We start from the raw sequence: 22,301 nt of genomic DNA, 5'->3' as shown, positions 1-22,301 counted from the left end.
TGGCTGATAACCGAAAGGTCAGTTGTTTGAAACCACCAGCAGCTCTTTGGGAGAAATATGAAGATGTCCACCCCCATAAAGAGTTGCAGTCTCCGAAAGTCACAGGGGAAGTTCTGCCCTGTCACATGGGGTCACTGTGAGTCAGGATCGACTCAATAGCTATGAGATTTTGAAAGTACTTTAATATTACTCTTTTCTTCCAGAATTTTTAAAAACATTTTTGTTTTTTTGTTTGTTTTTACAATTCTTCCCTTTTTGTGTCGTAGTTAATTTCTTTCTACAATTATGTTTGGGTTTTTTAGTGATTTTCATCCTTTAGTATCTCCTTGACACCACGACAATGATGCATGATCAATGACAGGTGCCTGAAATCTGTTCCTTTGCCTTTCACAGTGGAGACTCTGGGCATAAATTTCTTTAGAGAAAGAATGTGCTCAGAAGTATAGTTAGTAGACTGGGGCATAGTGTTGTGGTAATACCCTCCCATGTCTATACCTTTCCACATGCACCCAGATAACATGTAGAGTTGTCATGCTAGTTTGGGGGAGATATTTTTTAACATTCTTGAAAATACTGTCACGTTTCTAACAAATAAAATTCCATTCTTAGTTTCTAGCTGATACTTTTCATTTTGAAATCTCCTTGTAGTCTCACTAGGAAAGTAACCAGTGGGGTGTGCTTGTATATCAGCCCCTCTTTACCTTTTACTAGCGTGTACCATTTTGAAGAATTATGTTTGGTGTTCTAACTCACGGAGCTTTGGGTTGGCTTATTATGCAGCAAAAACTATTATATTGTGTAAAAGAGATACCAACCAATCAACCAATGCACTGCCATTGAGTCCATTCCAACCCGCAAGTACATTCATGGGAGCAGCCAACCCCTTCTTTTCTCCTCCGAGCAATTGGTGGGTTTCAACAGCCTCACTCACAGTGAGTGCCATGTGAAACACCAGCACTGGGTCTGACAAATTCCAACTCATCTATGCCTGTGCGCAAAATTATCCAAAGGATCTCTAACTCATTCTTGAAATAGAAAATGCAGCCTTTCTCCAACTTTGAGGTTGTCTGATATATGAAATTCTAGTGTACCTTTACTTACTCCTTGATATTAATTTCTTAACCAAAATAAATTGATTTGGACTATACCCAGATATTTGGCTACTGGCTTAGGGATAATTAAAAAAGGATGAAGTAGAGGTACTAAAAGGAGGAGATAGAGCAACAACAACAAAAAAAACACACTTAGAAACGGGAACCAAAAGTATATGCAATATTTTATGTGTATTCATTTTGCTTGAAATATATTACTCATAAATATATGTTAGAGCATATAGGGGGGAAAAATTGCGAAAAATTTTAGACATAACCAAAACCATAGGAAATGAATTTCTGTGGCTTGGGGCTTAGGCTTATCATCTTGGGGGACACCAAGGTCAATTGGCATAACATAGTTCACAAAGATAATGTTCTACATCCTACTTTGCGGAGCAGCCACTGGGGTCTTACAAACTCGTGAGAAGCCAGCTAAGTTACAACTATTGTGTTTTTCCTGTCTAAGGTTGAAGAAAGAGTGGTAAAATTGAAAGACACATGAAAACAATTAGTCCAATGGACAAATAGATCATGCAAATGGCAGCCTCAAAAAAACTATAAGAATTGTTTTATAGTTTTAAAACTATAAGAAATTATCAGGCTATCTCTGACCATTAGCAATTGCTCTGACAGCGATCACATGAGAAAGTACTGATAGAGTGGAAGAAAATAGTTCAACAAAACTCAAAATCATAAAAAGAACAGGCTTACTAGTTGACTAGCGACTAGTAGACACTCCAAGACTATGGATGACCGTTTCAGCCCTCAAGTCCTGAAATGAACTCATTTTAATGACTCAATTTTTAATCAAGCTATAAGTGGGGCATAAGGAGAGCAATGTTACCAGTGAGGTATGCACACCCTAGAACAATCAACCATTTGAGATGATACGGGTAGCATTTAGCCAAGGACAATGTTTGTGAGGGTTGAGAAAGGAGGAGGATTGTTAAGGAACACACAGGAAGTGGGATAAGTGATGACAGGTGGGATAAGTCATGGTACACTAAGGGGATTGCAATGAATGAGATGAAACAAAGAATGTATGAATTGTTGAATGTAACACTGATGATGTATTCTGTATACCTCCACCCAAGTCATAAAATGTCATCAAGGAGGTGTTGGGTGGAAGAGTGGTAGGTATTTAGAAAAATTGATGGAATTAGTTGGTCACACTGTCCTCGCTTGTGTGTTGCTGTGATGCTGGAAGCTACGTCACCAGTATTTCAAATGCCAGCAGGGTAACTGAGAGTAACCAGCATCCAGCAGAGCTTCCAGGCTATGAACAGACAATGCAAAAGGGACAGGCTGTTCATTTTTGAGGAGATAACCACTGAGTCAACCCTTTGTCAGCTGCTGGCAACCTCTCAAAAATACCACAACCTTGTCGGAGATAGTGCCAGAAGGAGAGACCCTCAGGTCTGATGGTATTGAAAATATGACCGAGGAAGACTGAACTCAAAATAGAGTCAACCATACTGACGTGGATGGAATAAAGTCTGAGGGAGTGGAGCCTTCCAGATCTTCATTTGCTAATGGGGCATGGCTCAAAATGAGAAGAAACAGCTTCAAATATCAATTAATAATGGGAACTTGGAATGCATGAAGTTTATATCTAGGAAAATTTCAAGGGTCAAAATGAAATGAAACTCATAAAAATTGACATTCTAGGCATTGGTGAGCTGAAATGGACTGGTATTGGCCATTTTGAATCAGAAAATATGGTTTAGTATAATGGGAATAAAACAATGAAGATAAATGGTACTGTATTCATAATAAAAAATGATTGAAGTACCATGCTATCTTGAAGTACCATGCTATCTGTTATAAAATTATGTTTTTTCTGACTCAAAGGAAATCCAATCAACAACACTATTATTTAAATTTATGGACCAACCATCTAATCTAGTGGTGCAGTTGATGGATTCTATCAACGTCTTGAACTGGAAATTAATAAAATGTGCAGAAAAGATGCATCCATAATTATTGGTGATTGGAGTGTCAAACATGGAAACAAAGAAGAAGAAACAGTAGTTGGAAAGTATGGACTTGGCAATAGAAAAGAAGCTGGAGATCCTATGATAGAATTTGCAAACCCAGCAACTTCTTCATCACGAATACAACATTCAAAGCAACTATGCACATGGACTTCTCTATGTGGAATACACAGATATCAAGTCAGGTGATATCTGTGGAAAAAGAAAATGGAGAAACACAATATCAGCAACTCAGGACAGGCCAAGGGCTGAATGTGGAACAGACTGTCAATTGCTTATATTTAAGTTCAGGTTGAAGTTGAAGAAAATTAAAAGCAAACCCACGAGAGCCAAAATATGACTTAGACTCTACACCACCTGAGTTTTGAGCACATCTCAAGACTAGATTTACAACATTGAACACTGATGACAGAAGACCTGATGAGATGTGGGAGGACATCAAGAACATAATACAGGAAGAAAGAAAGAAAGAAAGAAAGAAAGAAAGAAAGAAAGAAAGAAAGAAAGAAAGAAAGAAAGAAAGAAAGAAAGAAAGAAAGAAAAGAAGTTTTTAAAAAGACAAGAAAGAATGAAACAATCACAGTGGATGTCAGAAGAGACTCTGAAACTGGCACGTAATCATGGAGAAACTGAGGTAAATGGAAAAAAAGATGAAGTCAAAGAACTGAATTATAATGAACGGTGCAACGGCCTAGATATTAGAAAACCAAAAAGGAAGACCACATTGCAATATTAAAATTTTCTATGGCAAAATATTGAACAATGCAAGAATCACCAAAAGAAAATGGAAAGAATACACTGAGTCAAGATACCAAAAAGAACAAGTCAACCTTCTACCATTTCAAGAGTGAGCATATGTAAAGGACCAATGGCGCTGAAGGAAGAAATCTAAGCTGCGTTGAAATCAATAGCCAAAAGCAAGGGTCCAAGAATTCATGGAATTGCAACTGAAATCTTTCAATAAGCTGATGAAGCACTGAGAGCACTCGCTTATCTATGCCAGCAAATTTAGAAGACAGCTACTGAACCAACAGACCAGAAGAGATACATATTTGTACCCATTTGAAAGAAAGGTGACCCAATCGAATGCTCAAATTAGAGAAAAATATCATATGCAAGTGAAATTTTGCTGAAGATCATACAACGTTGGTTACAAAAATACATTGACAGGGAGCTCCCAGAGGTTGAGTCAGAAGAGGATGTGGAACAAAGAACATCAACGCTGATGTCAGATGGATCTTGATGGAGAGCAGAGAACACCATGGGGTGTAGTTGTGTTTATTGACTATGCTAAGGCATTTGACTATGTGGAACAGTTATAATCTGTTACATTGTGACCGTATCATTGTGACTTAGAAGAGACTTTGAAGAAATGGGTTACTGACAAGGAAAGAATACATATGACTGTGGTAGTTATATGATAGTTTGTCAATTTGAGAGGTACCTTGACTGACACAATGACAAAAATTTTATTTGAATTTTTTGTTAAAAATGAGAAAATAAATTATGGTTCTTTAAAATCATACAGTTGTGTTTGTCATACAGCAGTACCAGCTACTTAAGACAGAGCCTCAGCATGACCTAGGCATAGGAGGAGAGATCTATGGAAACCAATTTCACGAGGAGAGAGGAACATTTGCGGAGCTCAGTCTGAGGCAAGAGGGAATCAAGCACTATAAAAACAAGAATGTGCAGTTGCCTACAGATGGCCTTTGGGTCTCTACTCCACACTCCCCCTCTTTCACAATGATAAGATTTTTTTGTTCTTTGATGCCTGACATCTAATCCCATCAAAACCTCATGATCACACAGGCTGGTGTGCTTCATCCATGTGGACTTTGTTGCTTCTCAACTAGTTGGCCTCTTGTTTATCTTCAAGCCTTTAAGACCCCAGATGGTATATCTTTTGATAGCCAGGCACCATCAGCTTTCTCCACCACATTTGCTTAAGCACCCGCTTTATCTTCAGCAATCATGTCGGGAAGGTGAGCATCATGGAATGCCAATTTAATAGAGCAAAGTGTTCTTGTATTGAGGGAGTACTGGAGTAGAGGGCCAATGTTCATCTGCTACCTTAATACTAAACCTATAAATATATGCACATAGATCTATTTCCCCATTGTCATATATAAATATATTTGCATATGTACATGCCTGTATTTAGACCATTATAAAGGCACTTTGCCTCCTAGTTCTTTCCTCTATTTCCTTTTACTTTTCTCTTGTCCCACTATCATGTTCAGCCTTCATTTGGGTTTCAGTAATTCTGCTCAGTTACATTGCCCTTGGATCAAGCCCCACCAGGCCTCTTACATGCTCCTCATCATCCATTTTGGATTTGTTTTTCCCTTGTCCCTGGTGTTGTTAAAACCCACCTCCTTTCCCTTGACTCCCCTCTCCCATGCCCCTCCCTGAACCATCAGTCCTGTTTTTTTCTTCCTCCAGCTTGTTTACTTTGCCTATCTCATCTTGTTTTCACAAAAAAACAAGACAGAGGAAAACAAAATAAAACATAACAACAACAAAAGAAAAGCCTGTAAATTGTTCAAGGGCTGTTTGTTTACCTTTAGGCGTGTTTTCCTGTGGAGTCTTATGGGGTGCCATGCCCTGGCCCCACAGTCTATTTTTGGTATTCCCTGGGGACCTCATTGCTCTGATCCCCTTGCTGTTCTGTTGCACAGTCTACCTTACAAATCTGGCTGGGCCAGAGATGATGCACTGGTACAGATCAGAGCTGGAAACACAGGGAAACCAGGACAGATAAAACCCTCAGGACCTATAATGAGAGTAGAGATACCAGAATGGGAAGGGAAAGGTGGGGGAGGAAGGGGGAATCAATCACAATGATCTACATAGAACCCCTTCTCTGAGGGATGGGCAACAGAAAAGTGGGTGAAGGGAGACATCGGACAGTTTAAGATGCAAAAAAAATAATAAAAATTTATAAATTGCCAAGGGTTCATGAGAGAGAGAGGAAGGGTGGGAAAGAGGGAAAAATGAGGAGCTGATTCCAAAGGCGCAAGTAGAAAGAAAATGTTTCGAAAATTATGATGGCAAGAAATGACACAATGGATGGATGTATGGATTGTGATAACAGTTGAACGAGCCACCAATAAAATGATTTTAAAAACACAAAGCAAGAATGTGACCTCAGGGTGACATTGGACCTTCTCTAGCTATGAAAGGGAGAAGAGCAATCAGATTCTGCATCAGCTTCCTCCAAGGGAGATTGCTAGGAGACTGAGCTCAGACATGCCTCATCTCACCAGTGCTCACATCAACTGCCCTTCCCGTATTGCTCTCTCTTCCATAGGACTCTGCTTTTCAGGTGGCTTTGAGAATCCATGGCAATAGCTACACAGAACTCACAGACAATACTCCGGATTATGGCATTTATTAAGGAAGCTATCAAGTTGCAAATGCTCAGGATACAATTACTCCGACAGGACAGTCTCTGCCCAGCTGTGTCCACAGGGAGACCTCTCTCTGGTCTTTGACCTCACAACCATATGGCTCATAGGCTCTGCCCTATTTGGTCAATATTACAAAATCTCTTTTCAGAGCTTCCAATAAGTACCCAAAGGGCATGCTACTCTGACATGTTACCGTCAGCTCTTGCTCTATGGGTCAGCAAACCTTGCTCTCCCAGCCAAATGTCTCAAGTTACTCCTCTCCATAAGTCAACCTCCTGCCTGAAAGAACTCAACTTTATATGCTCTGTGGTTGGGAAGTTCATTGCTCTCTCTCATGTTTTGACTCTTGCCACTCTTTAGTTACTTCTCTGATGTCACAGCTGTCTCTTGGATAAAAGAAATTAAGTGTGCAGTTTTTTTTCAGGGTCCAAAGGTTGCCCTTGATTCCTAGCTCTTCTCTTTTGCTAGTAGTAAAACAACCTCTTCCTGCTTCTGAGATGGTTCATGGCAATGACTATTCACCTTGTTAACAAATCAATCACAATTGAATCCTATTAATATCTTCCCCCACTTTATCTCACTCAGACTAACCAGAAAAATGTTTGGATGGGGCGCATTATATAATTCATTGCACTGCAAGAGCACTGAGCTTGGCCCCAGAAAGCGTTTGTCACCAAAGAAGATCACTTCTGAAAACCACTCAGTTTTAGTTAATTGGGTCTGATTTTCAATTACAACTCTATCAGATTAATTTCTTCCTCCTAAGAAAACCCAAGATTAAAATTATTTTGGAGTTATTTCAGTAAACTATCTTTAAGATACTGGTCATTATGGTTCTTAGGGATTATGGTTCTTAGGGATTATGAGTCCAGGTAGGGATGAAGCCCAACCTGATAACTCCTACTTGGGTGTGTGACCATTTGTATAAGTGAGAGATCCAGAAGAGACGTTCCTTTTTCTGTGCCCTTTCCCCTTCCTGTTTGCTGGGACTCTGTGCCTGCCTCTGTGGCCCTATTTGGGCTACCTGACCTTGAGAGTGGTTAGCACCTAACATGTTTCCACTGACCTTGGATCCACATGACTTTGACTCATTTCCTGTGATCTCCTTGTCTCCTGCTTCCCTTTTCTTTCACATCAGCCTGTAGCTCCATGAGACTGAAGAGGGCTTGGGCTAGCATTGGACCAATAAACTTAAATTGGACCGGCCTAATATGCCTTCTTAATATAATATTACTTCTTGATATAAAGCGCTTTCATATACATACATGAGCATCACTAGTTTTGTTTTACAGAACCCAGCCTAATATATAGTCTTATTTAATACTGCTCTGAGATTTTTCTACATGGGGATAAACACACACAAATGAAAGGGTTGAGGGCATCTCTCTCACAGCCATATGCATGCCTCCTTAGCTACATAAATACTCTTGCGTGAGTTTGAGGTCCCGGAATTCAGTAGTCGAGATGGCAGGCAGCAGAAGAAATTGGAGTAGTTATCACGGGAAGTTGAGCAAGGTGACTGCGCAGGTTGATCATAATGGTTGAATAGAAGCACTAGGAGCTCAGTGGAAACCATCGTACTGGCAGTGCAGATAGAACACAGTACCCTCAGAATAATCTCCAAGATCTAGGGTACCCAGCTGAGTTGGATGATGTGTAGGGACTGTCTAAAGAGTCAGAAATTCAGCCTTGTTAGAATTTCTAGGAATCTCCCCAAGAGGAGACCCTATGAGTGGAAGAAATGGATATATTTTATCAGAATTATTGTTCTGTTTTTCTCAAAGTTGTTGAGGGAATCAGAGTAGATACAAATCACAGAATGGTTCTTGGAGAAGGTGGGGGTCTTCCTTCTACCCTCACTTTCTGAAAAATAAGCAAGCAGTGACCTTTCTCTGCAGGTTTACAGAGAACCAAAACAAGAGATTTTCACTGTACTGGACAGACTTTGAAGCCAAGCTCTAATATTGTTATTTAAAAGCGAGACCAACTGTTTTAAAAAATATAGGCCTTTCTCAAAATCAAAGGAAAGACTTATTTTCCCCCTGCCTTTGAGCACGTCACAATCTTTCACCATCTAAGTTACAGAGTAGTGGTATTTATAGAGTGATCCTTCCAGGAAAGTGGCCACATCACATATTTTAAATTTTTACAGAGTACAAGGGGACTTCAAAAGGCTTGTGGGAAAAAAAATTCCACTGTCTTTTAATTCCATTTTTTTTAAACCAAACTTTTTGAAGCTTCCTGGAATTTTCTCTCTAAAAAACACAATATGATTTCAAGACAAATGGTTAATACTTAGGAGCAATACTTCATCTACAGACCACATAAAGTGGCTTCACATATGTTACAGAAATAAAACATAATCTATAGGTGTTCGAGGACCAGTTCCATTAGATATAAAGTTTCTATGTCAAAGGTATTTGGGAAATATTGAGTTGGAAAAAAATTAAAAGGTGTTTTTATTTAAGCACTTCTCACTTTCTTAAGTATGCTAGTATATCAAGTGCATTTCCAAGTAAGAAGTATAATTTGAAGAATAACCCAAATTTCTTTGACCAGTGGGCCTCCTTTGTGTAAAAGAACATTGTATAAACCACATTCATGCTTTACATTTTTAAAATGCCAATTTTGTGGAGCAGGAATTTGCTCAGGATGGTAGAAATAAGGTATCTATATTGTTATTATTCCAATCTCTCAGGGCTAAAAATATCTTTTAAGAATTCAGTGCCAACTCTTTTGAATGAAAACGTGCTGGCGTATTTACCTGAGATGCTTAGGTGCTACAAATGAGCGACCATGTGCATAGCTATGTAGGTGCTCAAAGGGAGGATGGTGCCCCTCCCTCTCTTTCTAGGTCATGGTCTTTTTCTCCCTTCACTTTCAACTTTGCTTTTCTGTGTTTTATTTCTCAAGAGCGCTCTTTCTGCAAGGTGGTGAATCTGCGATTTCAGAAGGATAGAGAATCCCAGAGAGAGATCCTCCTTGGGACAGCGAGTGATACCTGCATCCTTAGTCCACACCCTCCAGCCCAGAGACCCAGAGTTACCATGGCCTGTCATTTCTATTCAAGCTACATGGGATATGCTTTTTGAAGACAGAAGAGGCATTAGGCTGGCAATGAAAATGTCAACAGATGTCTCGCAGAGCACCTTGAATGCCTTCAGAAAGCCTGCAGAAGTGACTACCTGTTGAGACCTTTTACTTTGTTTTTAATGAAATTTCACGCTCTTTATCTCTGTTTCCTCCAGTCAATTTCATATTGACCACTTAATTTCTATCAACAGGAAACCTTGCTGTGAGACCCACATTCTACTTTACTTTAAATCAATGGTCAATGCCATCAACCAAGAATAATCTCCAGAGGAGTGAGTGGATCTCCAAGTGCGCTCCTGAAACAGCATCAACATGACCGAAGAAGCACTTGTTAGAAATGGAAATAACTCAACCCCAGTCCAGACCTGCTAAATGAAATCTCTGGGAATGAGACTAATAAATGTTTTATTAAGCTCTCCAGGAGATTCTGATGTACATTCAAGTTATAGAACTATTGCTATTTAGAGATATGAAGAACCACTTAGTCATCGATCAAAGGTGTGTAGGTGTGGTTGGGCTCAATGGTAGAATTCTTATCTCTCATGCAGGAGCCCTGCCAATTCCCAGTCAATGTTCCTCATGTCTAAGCACTCCCTGCTCTTTGATGGAGGCTTACATGTTGCTACGACACTGAACAAGTGCCGGTGAAACTTCTACTTTAAGACTAACTATGAAGAAAGGCCTGATAGTCTACTTTCAACAAATTTACCAATGAACACCCTATTGATTAGAATGGATTAAAATCTGCTATGGATCATGGGCATATTGCAGTGCCAGGCAGGATCAACTCTCTTGTACGTGGGATCTCAAAAGCCAAGGTTGACTGGATGGTAACTAACAACAATAAAACAAGAATCACTTCAAACCTTCGGGTGCAGGTTTTTCTTAACAGACCTACAGAAAATGATTTGGGCTTGGTAGGTCTGGGATGTTGCTTAGATTAGTTATATTGAGATTATACAAATCATCCAATTACACCCTCAAGGTTGGGGACATTGCATGGGAAGAACAAAATGCTGAAGGTAAAATGAGTAGTGAAATTTCAACAGTACTGGTTTTCAATTTAATAATTAAAGAAGTAAACAGGTTGAGAATTGAGTGGCCCTAGGACTTGAAGGCAGATGAGAAAGGTCATAAGGTCAAGGGAAGTCCTTTCAAATGTTGCTGTATGACAAAATAACATTAAGAACCCAAAGCAAGAGAGGTTCCTAGCATTCAGAAATCTGAGAGGTATTTTGAGGGAAATAGAGTAGAGAACAAGAGGAATGTGATCAAGGGTGCTAATTTTCAGAACTTTGAACAACAACAAACTTCGCAGGTTGGCCAAGAATAACGGTCATGTTTTAGGGGATGGAAGAATGGATTGAAAAGATCATGGAATTTTTCTACAATTTTTTTGCAGCCCCTCCTGATATGCATGGGTACCAACTATCAGCAGTGTTATCAAGGAAGAGGGAAGGCAGAGATGCACATACTCTTCAACAAGAATCTTAGAAGCAACAAGTATTAGATACACCGTCAGCTGGTGTGTGATTTGATGAGCAAACACGGAGACTGATAACCAGCTGTTCCCTCTCAGACAGGGGAAGTGGACTTGGTAATAATAGAGAGGTAAAGAGGCCACTGTAAGGAGATCCTTTCTGACTGGAAAGTCATGAGATGCAAACCTCCGAATAAATCACCACAGAAGGCAAAGGATGTTCTTTCCCAGAAGAAAGTGCCAAGGGCACTCCGAACCCATCACCGCTTCCCTGAGGTCAACTCAACAGCACAACTCACTGCTATTGAGCCCATTCCGACTCATAGGGACCCTATGGGACAGACTGGAACTGCCAATGTGGTTTATCGAGATCGTAACTCTTGTCAGGAGTAGAAAGTTTCCTCTGTCGCCCATGGAGCCACTGGTGGGTTCCAACTGCAGACCTTGTGCTTTGCAGCCCGACTTGGAAGTACTACCCTCCCAGGGCTCCCGGAGGTAACTGCCATCCGAGGGGGAAGCCGTGGAACAGTCTCTAATGCCTGGATTTGAAAGGGATACAAGACGTCAGAAAATGGCCCATTCGCTTTACATAGTCCTCTGAAGGCTCCCTTGAGAACACCCAGACAATCTAAATTCCAGCGCATAACCCGTATGCTCTTGATCATTTAATGTAAGTTATTTCTTTGGGTGAACTTTTGTGGCCTTTTGTTTCTTTTTCAAACTTTCAATCAATGATACAAGGCAGCATTAACTTGATTCCAGCTTTGGAGATCTTAGGATGTAACAACATACATAACATCCTCATAGACAAATGTTTCCCTACTGCATTATTCTCACAATTGCTGGCCTGTTTGGGTCCATAATTATACTCGCATACCAATTCGTTTCACCCAGACCTTCTTTTGCCCTCACTGGTTGGTATGCTCTTAGTCCGGAAGTGTGCTGAAACGTGTTCACCATGATTGACCCTCCTGATACTTTAAATACCAGTGTCATAACTTCCAGCGTCACAGCAATAACACAAGCTATTGCAGTCGGGAAAACAGATAGACTACTGGTGAGTGCTTGGGGAGTTCTTACATAGAATCTTTTAAGGATTGTGAAGGCTTCTAAATGAATCCTGGCTGAAAATAGTGCATACTAGACAGATGTTTGCTTGTGCTTTATTGACCATGCAAACACATTAGACTGTGTGAATTATGCTAACCTATGGGCTACTTTACAAAGAATGAGGATTCCAGAAAAAATCGTGCTGGATGTGGAATCTGTACATCAATCAAAGACAATCATTGAACTAGATCGAGGGGATGCTGCACGGTCTGAAATCAGGAAAGGGTCCTGTGACCTCCCCAACACTTATTCCATCTGCATGCTGGACTGTGTAAGGAACTTGACCTCAGGGCTGTAGAAAGGGTCATTATTGATCTGAGGCATGCCTATGACACCATCTTGTATATTGAAAATGAGAATACTTGAAGCACTTCACCATTTAAGATGGAAGACGTTCAGTATGGATTAAACATTAATTTAAAGAAAATTTAAATCTTCACAACTGGACTAATAAATAATATCGCGGTAAAGGAAGAAAAGATAGAAGCTTTTAGGGATTTTATTTCACCTAGATCCACAACCAACGCTCATGGAAGCAGCAGTTAGCAAAACAAAGGGCATGTTTTATTGGGAAAATCTGTTGCACAAGACCTCTTCAGAGCGTTAAAGAGAGCATGCGCACTGTACACTGTACACAGAGCATGCACATTGGTGCGGAGAGGAACTGGAAATGCAGGAATCCAGGGCGGATGATCCCTTCAGGACCAGTGCTGAGAGTGGTGATACCGCGAAGATGGAAGTAGGTTGGGTTGGAAAGGGGGAACCAATTATAAGGATCAACATGTGACCTCCTCCCTGGGGATGGACAACAGAAAAGTGAGTGAAGAGAGACGTCGCAAGATATGACAAAATAATTGATAAATTATCAAGGGTTCATAGGGGGATGCCAGAGGCTTGGGTGGAGAGCAAATGTTTTGAGAATGATAAGGGCAATGAATGTACAAATGCGCTTTACACAATTAATGCATGCATGGATTGTGATAAGAGTTGTATGAGCCCCTAATAAAATGATTAAAAAAAAAACGAGTTAAAGAGAAAAGATGTCACTTTGAGAACTAAGGTGGGCCTGACAAAAGCTGTGGAATTTTCAATCATCTCACATGCATCTGAAAGATGGACAATGAGAAAGGGGAAACTGAAGAATAAATACATTTGAATGATGACATTGATGAAGACTATTGAATATGTGGTGGACTGCTAGAATAATGAGCACCTTGGAGGTGTTAGTAGGAGGGACCCCAGTCCCTGGGGAAGGACATTCTGCTTGGCAGAGTGGAGGTTTTGTGAATAGCAGGAAAACCTCAACGCAATGGATTGACATGGTGGCGACAACAATAGACTCAGGCATAGCAGTAACTATTGGATGCTGTATGACCAGGCTGTTTTCTATTTTAGTGCACAGGGTCACTATGAGCTAGGACTGATCCTACAGCACCCAACAACATAACACTTGGCATGCATTTCTTTTTAATCCTTTTTTCCTAAATATTTTTCCCCATAAGTCTTTTTTATTTATGAAGCCAGGTACATTTAAGATTTTTTTCCTGCTGCATACAATAAAGCCTGCTTGAAGTTATTTCTTCCCATAGTGCTTCAATGCTCAAAACTCTAGATCTTTTGTGCTTTATCACATGTCAAGGCTGTTCTACTACCCAGCTCTACATGGAAGCTGCTGGAAAACTGGACTTGGGTAAGAAACTTCCTTGTCCAGATCCCGGAGAATCGTATAGGAAAGGTGAGTGGCAGCTGCAGATCCTTCGCTGATCTGAGCTGTCAGAGTTTCTCCGAATTGCCCGTGCATGCAGTAAGAGGTCCTAAATCATTTTTGTTGGATATACAATTCTGGATTTTTCAGCACTTTATTCAGGTGGATTTCTTTTTCCTTATACGTTCTAGAGTGCTTTTTGAATTTTTAAATGTTTGTTTTTAACCAAATTTAGAAAATTTAAATGTTTTTTTCACGTTTGTGGTTTCTGAGAGAAATAATACAGTTGTTCTAATCATTGTCTCTCTAAATATAATGCACTGATTTTTTTCTTTGGTTTCTTTCATTATGTTTCTACTTAAATTGTAGGCATTAGATTACAATCTATATTAAATAATTTAATCAGTATTATATATTATACTATACATTATAATATATTGTAGCATATATTAGATATATTAAAGTTGATTATAATATATAATTTATATAATATAACATATATCTTGGCTTCTAGCATCACAGCAACAAAAAAACCACCACGATATGACAAATTGACAGACATGGGGCATGGTAATAATAGCTGCTTTTTATAAAAAGTTATTGGGGTATAATCCAGATATCCAATAATTCAATAGTTCAGTTATATCAAGAAGAGTTGTAGACTCCTCATCACAATCAGCTTTTGAACATTTTCATCTTTCGTGGACTCCTTGTTATTAGCTTCCCATCCCCCACACTCCCTGCTATGATCCCAGGGAGCACTAATCCAGTTACTGTCTGTGGATTCACCCTTCCTAGATCTCATATACCACAAGACATACAAAGACCAAACACAAAGAGTCAAAAAAGCAAAAAAAAACAATGACAAAATAAGACAGGGGGAAATCCAGTTAAACAGAAAATATTAAAAACTAGAACCATTTAAAATGGGACAGCACATGATAAAGTGTTAGATTTTTAACCTGATTGCATCTGCCAAAATCCACTTTCCGATGCACTCTGTATGTTAGGAAGGCTATGCACATCCCTGGTCTCTGTTCAGAGGGAATTCACCGGAGGCTTAATCCACGTGTACTTCCCCTTCACAATTTTTTAAATGGCTATAACTTTAAAATGAGTCAAAAGGAGGATCCAATCATATGTTACATTTTAACCTGGCTATATCTACTACAATTTTCTCTCTGCCTGATAACAAGACTATTCGTTTCCCTCAACTGTGATCAGAGGACCCTTAATCTAGGCATGGAAACTGGGAATGGATTTTGGACTTCCAACATAATCCATTCTTGGCTCAAAGCAGAGAATACCAGAAAGATGCTTACTTGTGTTTGCCAAGGCATTTGACTGCATGGACAATAACAAACTGTGGAGAACCTTGAGAAGAATGGGCATTCTGCAACGCTTCATTGTGCTCCTGAGGGACTTGCATATGGATGAAGAGGGAGTTGTGCAGACAGAACCAGAGAATGCTGCATGGTTTAAGATCAGGAAAGGTATGTATCAGGGCTATCTTGTCTCTGTACTTATTCAATCTCTATGCTGAGCAAATCATCAGACAAGCTGGGTTCTGTGAATAAGGGTGTAGCATCAGGTTTGGAGGAAAGCTTATTAACAACCTGTGATATGCAGATCACACAACCTTGCTTGATGAAAACTAGGAGGAATTGAAGTGCTTGCTTGCTAATGAGATCAAGAATTGTAGCCTTCACTACAGATTACAAGTCGATGTAAGAAAGACAGAAAGCTTCACAACTGGACCAGTTATCTACTGAACCAGTAGATAACATCATGAGAACGGAGAAAAACATTGAAGGTATCAAGGATTTCATCTTACTTGGCTCCATAATCAATGTTCTTGGAAGTCGCGGTTCAGAGATCAAACACCAATTGAATTAGGTAGACCTGCTGTATAACACCTCTTAAGAGCATTGCAAAGCAAGCATGTTACTCTAAGGACTGAGGTGCACCTGCCCCAAGCAATGGTATTCTCCATTTCCTCATATGCATGTGAAGTTGCAAGTTTAATAAAGAAAATCCTAGAAGAATCAGTGCATTTGAATTGTGGTGCTGGAGAATACTGAAAATGCCATAGACTGTTAGAAGGACAAACTGATCTGTTTTGGAAGAAGTAAGGCTAGAGTGCTCCTTAGGGACAAAGATGGCAAGAGTTGGTCTCACCTAGTTTAGACATATTGTCAGGAGATGCCAGTCCCTGGAGAAGGGCATCATGTCTTGTGAAGGAGTGACAATAAAAGAGGAAGTGCCTTGCTGAGATGGACTGACACTGGCTGCATCAATGGGTGCAGGCATAGGAGGAATTGTGAGGATGGAACAGGACCACGCAGTGTTTTGTTCTGTTGTGCTTGGGTTGCTAGGTGCTGAAGCCTACCTGAGGTCCCTAACAACATGAACAACATTGTCATCCATAGCCTTTTGCAAACCAGGTGCTCACAACGTAAGCTCTGATACCAGTCCCTCCTTTGGATTTGGATAATATTACTTACAATCTCTGGATCACACAGGGTAGTGTGATGCTTTCATGTGTTTGAAGACAAGCCTTTAAGACTCCAGACAATATTCTTTTTGTTAGCCAGGCACCATCTAGTTTCTTCACCAAATTTTGCTGTAGCTCCCATATATTCAGCGATCTCTTTGAGGGCAAGTGTCAAGTAGGGTACCATGTCACAAGAACTAGTTATTTTTAGATTGGGACTAGAATTAAGTGTCAACTTCAATTCCATTCATGAATCTCTGGTTAACATCTGTCTCTAGTTCATCTTAGATAGCAGTGTCATTTTATGTTAGAGAACAATATCGATCTTCTCCCTGGGGCATAAGGTCATTTGACTGTGCTATTGATTTTGCCAATGGTAGATCATTTAAACAGCTGACTTTTTGTCTTTTGTATTAAGATTTGCCTGGTTCTTCACATACTGAGGAACCCTGGTGGTGTAGTGGTTGTAAGTTGGACTGTCAAGGTCAAAAGTTTGAAATGCCAAAAGCTCCATGGGAAAAAGATGGTTTTTCTACTCCTGGAAAGAGTTACAATCTGAGAAACCCACTGGGGCAGTTTACCCTACCCTAGAGGCTTGCTATGAGGTGGCATGAACTCGATGGCAATGACTTTGATTTTGAGGTGTTTTCTTTTTCATTTACTAAGTAATTATGTGTTGTATTCTGGGCAATTTGCATATTATGTATTACTCTGGTTGGTTTTTTAAAAAATCCTGTTGATACTTTAAATTTGTTGTTGTTAATTTTAGTATATAACTGACTTTGGTGTATATGTTAGACAGGGTTCTCTAGAGAAACAAAACCAGGACACTAATAATTTCATATATATTTATACAGATAGATATATAACATAAGAAATAAACAGTTAATTAAATTATAAAGCAGTACAAATGGCTCAGTGCAACTTACTTCCGTGAGACAGTTGTGAGACACTGGCTGTCCTTCAAGTCTTGAGGGGCACTTGGTGGTCCTTTGTAGAGCAATTCAGGCTATCCGGGCACAGGCAGCAAACAGCAAGGCAGGTCACCAACAGTCAGCCAGATGACAGGGTCCGACAGTTCCCAGCTCAAGAGACGTATATTCTGTAGTGTGGCAAAGCAGGTCTCGAGGGAACCTCAAATTACAGCTACACAGTCCACGGGTTAGGTGTCCCACAAGAAGTGTAACTTGCAAATTGAGGCACAGAACAAGCAAGGCAGCTGCACACTGGTCTGATGATCAAAGAGCAAGAGACAAGAAAGGTGAGGCTCACCGAGCCATTTATCTCCCGTCCCTTCAATTAATACCACATGTGTTCATTTTCCCTGTTGAAACTATAAACCTTAACTATCTCACTGTATATACAAATTACACTTTGAACTGTCGAGTTATATAATATACCAAAATATTTTGCTGGGTCACTTCACAATCATTGTAATGTTGAGTGCATTGTTACTGCCATTGTTTCAATACATCTCACTGGGAGGCTCCCTCTTTGACTCCCCATCAAGCAAGATAACTTTCTCCAGTGGTTGGTCCCTCTTGGTGACATGGACTAAGTCAATGGGAAAAACTTACCTTCTTCATTTCTTTATTTTGCCATCAATATAAAGCTATTTTGCTTATTTAGCATTAGACCTGATTGAGTTAAACTAAAGATAAAAGCATTGATATGTTTAATCCACCACTTTTCTTTTTCATCCGTCTTTGAACTACCAGATAGATTCATTCACTGTCAGGGTTTCTGAATCCACCACTGCCCCAGGGTATAAGGGGCACACTGAGAATACGATGCTATGAGATTACAGCAGTGCCACTGTACTCAAAGACATTCCCTAAATAAAATGACTATTCAAACAAGGCCAGGTGAGCAAAAAAGGGGAAATAAAAGAAGAAGGTTCAATGGTTTTTAGATGACGATAATAATACGTGGTCTAATTAAGGTCTTGTATTTTAAGGCTTGGTCTCATGCTCTGTACACAGAAGCTTTATAGAGATAAATCAGAGAAACCAAAAATAACTTGCATTTTTGGGAATTTCCCCTGATGCTGTAAAATACACTTGTAGATTCTCAGTCAAATTAACATGCATAAGGAACATCTCCACCATTAAGTTAAAACAAGTATAAGCTTTAGAACTCACGTGCCACATACAAGGTGAGTTAGTTTATTGTGCCAACCTGGCTGATAAACACATGTGGGATTGATTGAAGGGTGGAGGGATAAATGGCTTGGTGAGCCTTGCCTTTAGAGTTCTCAGGTCTCTTGCTTTGTGATGGTTGCACCAGAATAAAGCTGCCTTATCAGTTCCCTGCTTCAGCTTGCAAGACTGAGTTCCTGCAAGCCATCCTCAATGAGAAGCCACATGGACCTACACCGATGCAGCCCTGGGTGCTGGAGCAGCCATGTGGAGACATCTGCCAGCGCTGAGATGCTCACACATTCACTGACTCAGCTTTCCTCCTGCAGTCGGCATCATTGCCTCTGTTTTTGTGAGATGGAGGAGGACTTTGTGGATTGGTGTTGGACATATGGGTTAGTGGGTTAATGTTGGACTTGTGGGCTTGAGCAGCACTGGGTTGGGATACACACACACACACACACACACACTTAACCTTTACATAAAACTCTGTCATACATGCGTTTCTGTGAATTTGTTTCTCTAAAGTACCCACACTAACACATCAAAGGAATGCCCCTTTATCCTAGATTTGGAGTGATTTCCCATGCTTCCACCAATCAAGAACCAGGATAATTTCTGTACTTACTTACTCCAAAACTAAAATATTGACTGTCTTCATTACTAAAACCTATTTTTAAATGCCAAAGGCATTGGATTCCTTGTATTTCCTTGATTTTACATTATGGTAAACAGATATGCAGCCCTCCATATCCAATATTCGTCACGGTAATCAGTGCAGATGGATATAAAATCCAAGCAGAAACCTCTTTCATAAGGACAAGTCATTTGTAAAATGCACAGACAAACAGCCGAAGACACATGTAAAGGAAAACGGAATTTCCGGAGAGAAATAATGGTGGTTTATGAATTCCATGGATTACTGTGAAGTTTCCTGGATCAAAGGCTCATTAACATCTATGTTAATCATTTTGTGAAAACCATGAGTAGCCAGAACTGTCGCCTAGTTTTGAGTCTATTGTATTTTCTCCTGTTTTATCCCACCTGTTTCTCTCACATGAATGTTGTTTGGTCTCCGAAGCTCCTTTTTAAAAATGTTCTGCTTTATGTTCCCGTTTTCTCAAAACTTGGAGAGTTTTCCCAGGGGTTTCATTCAGGCAGCCTTGTAAGAACTCACCAACAACGGCTTCGGGTATCTCAGAAGAATCAAAGTAAGGACTATGCACAATTCCTATCAAAACTAATATTAAACACAGGCCAGATTTGCTTTCAAAAGACTCACAATTAAAATGATGCTTTCATTCTGAGTTTAATAGTTTTGCTTTCTTTAAAAACATACATCCAAGGAAAAAATAGCAAAACCAGCTCAGACACATGGAAACTGTAAAGCTCAGATGGTTATTCAAATGATGAATGGAAGTAAAACTGGAGATAAACCTTTATCTGTAATGCGAATGCCATCACATACTAGAAACTTTCAGAATTACATGTAGCAGGAAGTAGTGTAATTCATACTTCTTTTCTGAGAAGGAGCAGCTGCCTGGGAAGTAATCAGAGAAGGCCCTAATAAAATCCCTCTGTTGTTTTTGTTATGCACCATCAAGTCCCAAGCAGCGCAATGATTCTAAGGACAGAATAGAATTGCACTTAAGTGTTTCCTAGGTTGTGATTGCTAGGAGAGTAGATCACTGGGTCTTCTTTTACACGCTGACTGGTGGGTTCAAATCACTGGCCTTTAGGTTAGCAGTTGAACACTTAGTCATTGTATACACACACACACACACACACGCAAACATCATCATCATCCCAAACTTACTGCCATCAAGTTGATCCCCACTAATAGAGACCATAGGACAGTGTGGAATTGCCCCTGTGGGTTTCCAAGACTGTAGACCTTTACAGGAGTAGAGAAATCCTCACCTTTCTCCAGGGGAGCCACTGGTGGTTTCAAACTGTTGACCTCATGATTAGCAGCCCAACAAACAACTTGCTAGTCTTAGGGCTCCATTTTATCCCAAAGTTTCCTTAAATCCCTCTAAAACCAAAACAAACCTACTGTCATTGAGTCAACCCAGGGCTCTATTAACAAACCTACTGTTGTTGAGTCAACTAGGAATAGGAAGTTTCTGAGACGGTAACTTTTTTTTCCAATCATTTTACTGGGGGCTCATACAATTCTTATCACAATCTATATATACATATATATATGTATATATCCATGTATCAAATATATATCAAGCACATTTGTACATTTGTTGCCATCATCATTTTCAAAACACATCATTCTCAAAACATTTGCTTTCTACGTGAATCCTTGGTATCAGCTCTTCATTAAAAAAAATCATTTTATTAGGGGCTCATACAACTCCTATCACTTTTTAAAGAGAGTAGAAATCCTCATTTTTCTCCTCAGAGGTGGCTGATGAGTTTGAACCTGCGGTTAGTAGTCCAATGATGAACCCAGAGCACCACTAGAGGCTCCATTAAAGTCCCACTAACACAGCACAGTAAGAGCTACAGGGAAGGAATCCCCTGGTGTGTGAACCCCACTATTTAAAGAATTGCAATCTCAGAAACCCAAGGGGAAGTTCTCTTCTGTCTCACAGGGTAGCTGTGTGGCAGTGTCACCCCAATGCTAGGGATTTGTGGTTTTGATTTGTTCCAAGGAATCTTATGTTTGCTGTGTCACAAAGATGTTTGCTGTTATGTTTTCAGTCTCATTTAATTCACTGCATCCATTTAACAATATTTCTTTTATTATCCATTAGTTTTATTTTTCTTTCATCACCAAGCTATTTTACTTCCTTATTATTTTCCTGCAAAAAATTACAAGTGGAAAACAAGTCCAAGTCATCATAAAACAGAACCTAGATACTGGTGGGATGTACTAGAGCGCTGGTCCTGCATGGAGGGCTGTCGCCTCAGTCACTGCCCACAGGACTCTGAGGCGCTGAAGGAATATGCAGGCACAGACGCAAGGCCCCACTTTATCTCAGACACTGTGGAAAAGGACTGTGCATCATGGGGCAGAGCCCTATGCTTACCTATGCCACCTGGACAGAGTCTGGGGAGATTGACCTCCTGGGAGTATTCACGTCGGGGATCCACTGGCTTTTAACCAGAGTGTTCCTCGCTTCTATGTATTTGTACTTTTTCCCTATGGTACTCCTGGTGTTGATTTCTACTTTTTTACAGGCTTATCACCTGAGAGGATGCTTTGGGGGACTTCTGTATTTTTAAATGTATTGAGGTTTGCTTTGAGGTCTGACATGTGGTTTCTCCTGAAGAATATTCCATGTGCACAGGAAAAGAGTGTGTATTGTGCTACTGTTCAATAGCATAGTCCGTAGATGTCCATGAGGTCAAGTTAGAGGGTTGTGTTGTTCTATCTTTTATTGAACGTGGTGTAATAAAGACACATATTGTTGTGTTGTCTCTTTCTTGTTTTGATTCTCTTAAAGTCATTTGTGCGTTTCAGGACTTTTTCATTGAGTGAGGAGCCCTTGGTGGTGTAGTGGTTTAGAGAGTGGATCATGAGATCGTTTCTTACAAAGAGTGGCAGCCGGGTTCAAATCGCTGGCCTTTAGGTTAGTTTGAACACTTAGTCATTGTACACACACACACACTGCCCCAAACTGTAGTATACGTCGGGCTGCTAAGCTCAAACTCAGCAGTTTAAACTTTCCAGTCATTCCAGAGAAGACAGATAAGTCTTTTGGTTCCTGTAAAGATTAACAGCCCAAGAAAACCAAAGGGGCAGGTTTACTCTATCTTACAGGG

General features: G+C 40.0%; 1 non-coding gene and 1 pseudogene across 1 annotated transcript; both read right to left on the bottom strand.

The window, feature by feature from the left end:
* Positions 1 to 13,906: 13,906 nt before the first annotated feature.
* Positions 13,907 to 14,029, bottom strand: LOC142457590 (small nucleolar RNA SNORA44; annotated as a pseudogene).
* A 7,385-nt stretch (positions 14,030 to 21,414) lies between these two features.
* Positions 21,415 to 21,621, bottom strand: LOC142457518 (small nucleolar RNA SNORA73 family). Its single transcript, XR_012786240.1, has one exon. It is a non-coding gene; the product is annotated as a small nucleolar RNA SNORA73 family (small nucleolar RNA).
* Positions 21,622 to 22,301: the final 680 nt, after the last annotated feature.

Source organism: Tenrec ecaudatus, chromosome 9 (assembly GCF_050624435.1).
Source record: "Tenrec ecaudatus isolate mTenEca1 chromosome 9, mTenEca1.hap1, whole genome shotgun sequence".
NCBI lineage: Eukaryota > Metazoa > Chordata > Mammalia > Afrosoricida > Tenrecidae > Tenrec > Tenrec ecaudatus.
The sequence above is the reverse complement of the archived record's forward strand: the minus strand, read 5'-3'. Positions and strand labels throughout refer to the sequence as shown.